Source organism: Juglans microcarpa x Juglans regia, chromosome 3S, assembly GCF_004785595.1.
Source record: "Juglans microcarpa x Juglans regia isolate MS1-56 chromosome 3S, Jm3101_v1.0, whole genome shotgun sequence".
NCBI lineage: Eukaryota > Viridiplantae > Streptophyta > Magnoliopsida > Fagales > Juglandaceae > Juglans > Juglans microcarpa x Juglans regia.
Window position 1 is genome coordinate 15,940,199 of NC_054599.1, and position 6,598 is coordinate 15,946,796.

The 6,598-nt window shown below is 37.2% G+C and overlaps 2 long non-coding RNA genes across 2 annotated transcripts; one reads left to right on the plus strand and one right to left on the minus strand.

Annotated features, from left to right (window-relative positions):
• Nucleotides 1–1,307: 1,307 nt before the first annotated feature.
• LOC121258620 lies at nucleotides 1,308–2,860 on the plus strand. The gene is made up of 2 exons (XR_005939435.1): nucleotides 1,308–1,690; nucleotides 2,214–2,860. It is a non-coding gene; the product is annotated as an uncharacterized LOC121258620 (long non-coding RNA).
• Nucleotides 2,861–5,130: 2,270 nt separating this feature from the next.
• Nucleotides 5,131–6,281, minus strand: LOC121258624. The gene is made up of 2 exons (XR_005939439.1): nucleotides 6,171–6,281; nucleotides 5,131–5,248 (listed from the first exon to the last, which is right to left on the minus strand). It is a non-coding gene; the product is annotated as an uncharacterized LOC121258624 (long non-coding RNA).
• Between the last annotated feature and the right edge of the window lie 317 nt (nucleotides 6,282–6,598).

Consider the following 6,598-nt stretch of genomic DNA (forward strand, 5'->3'; position numbering starts at 1 on the left):
CTCCGACAGTGTTTCGATGCTGCTGTACAATGGGGTGCGTACGTCAATAACGGTGAATGGAAAACATAAATGCAAAGAAATAAAATAGATGAACACATGGATTTACGTGGTTCGGCATAATGTCTACGTCCACCGGCGTTTGGGGAGAAGAAATCCAATATAATATTCTTGTTTACAGTCTCTCATGGTCTCTCATATCTCACTATACAATAGCGATGCTGTATATAAATTCTCAGGAGAAGAGGCTTTCGTTGGAGCTTCCCTGTTTGAAGGAGTCGTCGAAAAGGAAGAAGAAGCTAGGAGAAGAGGAGAAGAAGATGAAGACCCCCAGACGAAGGAGAGAGAGCCTCTATTTATACTGAATGTCTTTTCTCACATGCGCCCCTTTCTGCAGGTAAGGCCACGCCTTCTGACCACGCCCCCCTCGACATGCCCCTGCACCCTGGTCCCCCATGACCCTTCTAATCCCTTGGCGTCCTGATCCTCCTGACTCCCCTGACACCCCATGACCCTTCTCCCCCTCCCCCCCCACCCCCCCCCACCCCCCCCCCCCCCCCCGGTCTTGTCCCCCACTTAGCTTTTGTCTTTTCTTTTGAACTGGCAAGGTGACTGGGCCCTAGGCTTTACTGTTTTTACTCCCTCACAGTCATCATGAACTTCTTCGAGATAACATTTTGAGAGATTCAGGCCGCCTGGTTTGTTTTTCACAAACTATCTTATCTCATTTCATCTCAACTTATCTAATCATTATAAATTTTTCAAATTTTCACATAAAATACAATAATTAAAACTTGAAACAAAAATAATATTAAAATTTTATATTCTAATAATATTTTATTCAATTTTCAATTTTTATCTCATCTCATCTCATTTATATAACCAAACAAGGCCTCAAATTCAGTACTTAATACCAATGTATTTTTATTTTCCAATAAAAGTTGACTTATGATATTTCCCATTAACCTCTTCTCTTCTAAAATACTTTTGAAAGTAGGAACAAAAAATCCATTTGACACATAAATCTCAGTTGGCACACACTCAAAGTCTCAATGTCATCTTTTTGGTCATCAAGAACTTCTTCTAGGCAGGTCATTTGGTCTTTTCCCGTGAGCTTTTAGCTTTTTTTCCAAGCTCTACATTCGCGACAAATACTTAGCTTATGACACAAAAAATGTCTGTGACAAAAAATTATGCCTTTTTCCACGAGATCACATCCGGCAAGCTAGATGTTATAGGGAAATAGACATTTTGCAACGAAGCCGCAAATATATCAACAGATTTTACACCAAACTAACCTATTTTTTTGCGGCGAGAAAATCTGAGATATTACTGTGATAATAAGTCACCGTAAATAGTTTTAAATATCAAAACTCATTTTTCCCCCTTATTTCTTTCTTCCCCACGCCCGATACCCGCTCTCCATTTCGCCGTCCCCCCCAGCCGAAACTCCACAGCTTACCTCCCAACCAGGGCACGCCACCAATGTCGACGGCTCCACCTCCACCACCGCCTCACTCTGCTGACCGTCCCCTACTCAGTCTCCAATTGTAAGCTCTCTCTATCTCTACCCTTCGGTCTCTCCTCTCTCAAATTGAAGGTAAGAGATCCCCTGTACTTACTCTACACAGTTCGTCTCCCTCTCTTTTTAAAATGTATTTGTTTTCTATTTCCAAACCTTTTAAACTTGCAGGTTGTTATGTGGGATCAGGGTTGAAGGTTTTGTGGAATCTGCATTGAGGGATCGAAGGAGTAGCTGTTCAGTGAGTAACGGTATTAACAACTAGTCAATACGGTGCGTTGGGAATTAATAAAACGGTGCGCTGCAAGAGTATTGGTTTTTAATGAAACATTTCGTTTTGGAGTTGTGGTAGCTTATAGGAATAAGCCTAGACGGCGTCGTTTTGCTTTCTTCATTAAATTGGGAAGTTTTTCCCGAGCCTGTCTGTTAGTTCTGTTATAGTTTTTCTATAAAAGTGGGGGAATCGTGTAATAGAGGGTATTGAACATCTTAGTGAATTGCCATTGTAAGGAGCTTGGAGATTGCTCGAAAATCTCTCTCATTCAGTTCTATAATACTGTGATTCATTCTATGCACTACGTTGAGAATAATCTCTTTAGCATTCAGTATTCCATTGTTAAGTGTACTCTGTGTGGAAGTTCTAGGAATCTAGTTCGTGAGTTCTAAGAGGGAAGTAAGAAGGTACGTGACACAGGTTTTGTTTAGTACGGTAGAAAGAAATGCTTTTATTTACATTTAACTCACTACTTTGGTGTTAATTTGATGTTTACACCTTTTATGAATTGGACGTGCTGCTCTATCTGAAGATGCACTCTACTTGTTTGTTCAAAGTTTGAAAAGAATGCAATTAGACAGATTCTTTATGGGTGATTTGCACTTGAGCTCAAAATGAGTTAAGTTGCAACCATAAAGTGCATGAATAAAGTACCTCACTTGAGTTAAAATCTTGTAAAAGATTCAGCTTTTATCACTCGCATATGTTGATCGATTAATATATTGAAATGTTTAATTTTTTTTTTCAATAAGTATATGCATGTATTTATTTGTTGTAAACTTTATACCATGTAAAAATATTAGACTTCATTTAATTATCTTATGTGTAGTAAATGGGAAACCGGGCCAACTTGGACTCACTTTAGCTATTGAATGTCTGGCAGTATAATGGGCTATTTAAGTTCGACTATGTTTCTTTTATAACTTTCATTGAAGTTCACTATGCTTTTTTACTTGGTCGATTCAAAGATTTTTGGTTTACCGTGGATAGCTTTCAAACCTCCTATGCTTTTCTTTCCATGTTTTAGAAGCATTAATTCTTGGGTAAGTGGAGAGTCTAAATGCAACCACTTCAAAATTAGATAGCTTAAGGTTTTGGATTTAGGCTCAACAAATTTGTGCTTTGTTCCTTTTTAGTTTTGTTATGTATTTGGTATGTCTGCACCTGTAAGTGGGCTTTCATGCTTATAAATACATATGTAAGTATTATCTATCGGAAGTCATGCTTATAAATACATAGTCTCGCTTGTGTATGGTTTTTTGAACTAATTATGTTATATAACTCCTTGTAACTTCTTGATGTTGGATAGGTAATTCTTTTCAATGCATATCGTTCAAAAATCCTTCTCTATATAGCTACATAAATGTGCTTATAACATGCTTTTTTTAACCATTGGTACATCTCTCCCAGAGTGCAAAATTTTCTTACTGCTAGTCATGGATCTCTACTGAGGTTTGTGTTGGAAATATTTTCAAAATTAGATGATTATATATTATATCTATTAATAATATTTTTGGATTGATTTTGGAAGTAGTGAATTACTTTGGAAAGAGAGAAGATGTGGAATGTTTATGAGAGTTATAATAATTTGGGTCTGCGCTAGCATCACAAGCCATTTCAAGGTTGAGTGGTATTTATGTCCTTGGATTGCCTAGAGGGTTGGAGTTTGAGTCACCTCCATGGCAAGATGGGTTTTTAAGTTAATTTATGATGACAACTTTGTGCGAAGTACTACATTCATGAAGCGTTGTGCGCTGCCAACGCTTGGGGCTCAAGCGGTGCACTGCGTGCGAGCGTGCACGAGGCAATGAAATGCAACAGGAGGGGCTCCATGCGCGAGGCGATGCAACGCATGGAAAAACCAATTTAAAATCCCAAAGCGTGCCTCGTGTGACTCGAACCAGCGCCAGCCAGTTGGAACAGAAACAAGGTGACATGGCAACAGGCACAATATATATACCTATTCCGAATAGGTTTCAGAAATACGAAAAGTAATAACTTTTCATTCACAACCTTTGGTCATCTATAAATAGACCCTAGGCCTGCCATTTGTGATATACAGAATAGAATTTCGAATTCTCTCTCTCTCTCTCTCTCCCCCAAGTTTTTCACTTCTTCATATTGTTAGAACTTGTTAAAATCTGTTTGTTCTCGAGAGAACAGATTTCTAATTTCTTGGTTGAATAGCAAAATCTGAAGGTATTCGGGGTCTAATTTCGTGTGTGCATAACGCAGTTAGACAAACAGACTTGTTCTGGGCTTCATTGTATCTTTGAGGCAAATTTGCTTGTAACCAGTGTGCATACCATTATTAGTGGGGGCGAATATTGTCTTAAGGAAAGCGATATTATAACGCGCCTTGAAGCAAACTTTGTCTCACTATTTATTATTTTGCAGCCCCTTTTGTACCAACAGTTTGCAATCATTGACTTTCTATGTTCATTAACAATTCAGTTGTAATTGCATTACATGGTTTTATGATTCATATATTTGTACTCGTTAAACAATTTTATACAATGCAATGGACTAAGCTCAGTAGTAGAATATCAGACCATGCTCTTATGCAGTTGATATTTTTTATTTTTATTTTTAAATTGCTTGGCAGCTTCTGTTGGCTATTGAACTAATACCTAGTATTGTTGAGGTATGAAATGCCCAAATCTATGGCTTGATGGCATTGAGCAGCTAATAGACTACGTATGAAGTATTATATACATCACTTTTTCCCAAATCTGTATGAACAAGGCAGGCAGCTATCATTGTGAATGTAGGGTACTCTTTACTTATAAATAAAAATGCCAGCGTAGGGTCCTTACATTAAAAAGCTCATATGTTACTATCAATATTGTCAATGCAGTGTTCTTTGGGTAGAAACTTAAAGACAGCAATCATTGCAATATGCCAGCCTATCTAGGTTCAGCTTGTAATTTTCTGTATTTCTTGTGGTAATTTTTATTTGTTCACACTTCACATAGGTTCAGTTTTAATAGGCTTTTGAATTTTCTTTCTCATGTTTCTAAGTCTATATTTTGGATTATGTCTCTAATATGCATGCTTTCTTTTTTTCTTCTCTTAAGTTCTGGTTTGAAATGATGATTAAGCGAGCTTGCTAGTTTCTTCCTTGTTGACATCTTCTTGATGTTTTTCACGTGTGAGAGTTGTAGATTTAGCCCTATCATTTCCTCTAATCAACTATGTTTAAATCTCCATTTTTTTTTGTATGTCAAACCATTATAAATCAGTGCGTGCGTGAGCCACAAGTCCCTTACATCAGACCAGCTCCATCTCTCTTCGGCAGCCTGTTACACACCTATCACTTTCGGCAAATTTAATTTTCGTTTTTTCCTCATATTCCTCTAGTTTTATTAGATTCTAGCACCTAAACACCTAAGTTAGTTGCTGCACATCAAACCAACCCTCTGATCACGTCATTCTCATCCCTTCTCACTACTAGCCTGGTTAAACTCCAAGCCACAAATGCTATAAGGATTGAACTAGAATTACTGCAAGGCATTATAGCAGCAGAATTTCAGTCCTTGTAACTCTTGAGTTTTGAGTTCAGTCTTCTATATTCCTTCCCTTATTCAGCCTCTGTTTTGAAGACCTTTAGTCCCTCAGTCCATGCCAATGAACCAACAAATTCTAAATCTTTGTTAGCCATTCATGACCCTCATAACAGGGGAAGCCAAAATCAAACAATTAGTAGTGCAATAGCTAAGGCAAAGGAGCAACAGCAGCTCCACTTCTTTTCCTTTACACATCTATTTTATTTTGTGTGTAGCTAATTCCAGAACTCCTTAGGAACACCAAGAATCCACCAAAACCTAAGTTTTCCTACACCCAAAGTGGAACTACAGCCAATATCCACTTATCTTTTCCACTGCAGATAAAATATCTACATTTGTGTTGGATTGGATTACATGGGCAGCAAGCATGTTGCTATGCCTTACAATTTGACTCTTTGAGTTATATATATGGGAGTGTGAAGTGGAATGATGTGAATTGGTAACTAACTATTGAAGTGATATGTTGGTTGGGATTGTTTTTGGTGTGTACTAAATATTAAAGTTTGTTTTTATGCATGGATGTAGTTCTTAAGGGTAAAATTTTTTTTGATAATTAGTTCTTAAGGATAAAATATCTGCTATGTTTTTCTCTTCCACAAATTTGGATGAGCAGTGCAACTTCTTAACGATAAGCAGTGCAACTTGTTGGATACATGGAATGGTTATTGAAAATTCCAAAAGCTTCCAGCATTCTGGCTTATTACCAAATGTAGAATCAATCAAAGATTGCTTAATAGTGGAAAGGGAGATTGCTCAATATTTCTTGTTCTTGGGTTCTCATTAGGAGTTTTTCTTGTAAACATGTTAGCACAATTTTAGTTTTTTTTTTTTTTAAATTGTTATTAGTGTCAATTTGAATCTCCAAGGTTTGTATATAATTTTTTAGCTTATATTAGAAATTTTTTTATGATTTTTAAAATTAGTTTTTTTTTTCTGAATTCTTTTAGTATTTGCCGCAAAGACAAATGCTTGTTTTAGCTGGAAGAAGTTTTTTCCACCAAATGTTCTAGTGGGTAATAATAATACCCACCAATACCTCTCGCGATAATTGCCCCTATTCCCACGAGCATAAACAAACATGGACGTGCTTTTGCGGTGAACTTCATCGGCTCTTGCCATGAGAAGTGTCGTGGGAAAAGATAGGTATTTGCCACGATTTAAACCTTTCATGGGCTATAATACTTTTTCCAGAGAGTTTTATCCCACAACAAAATCTTGTGGGAATAGAGTTTTTCCCAC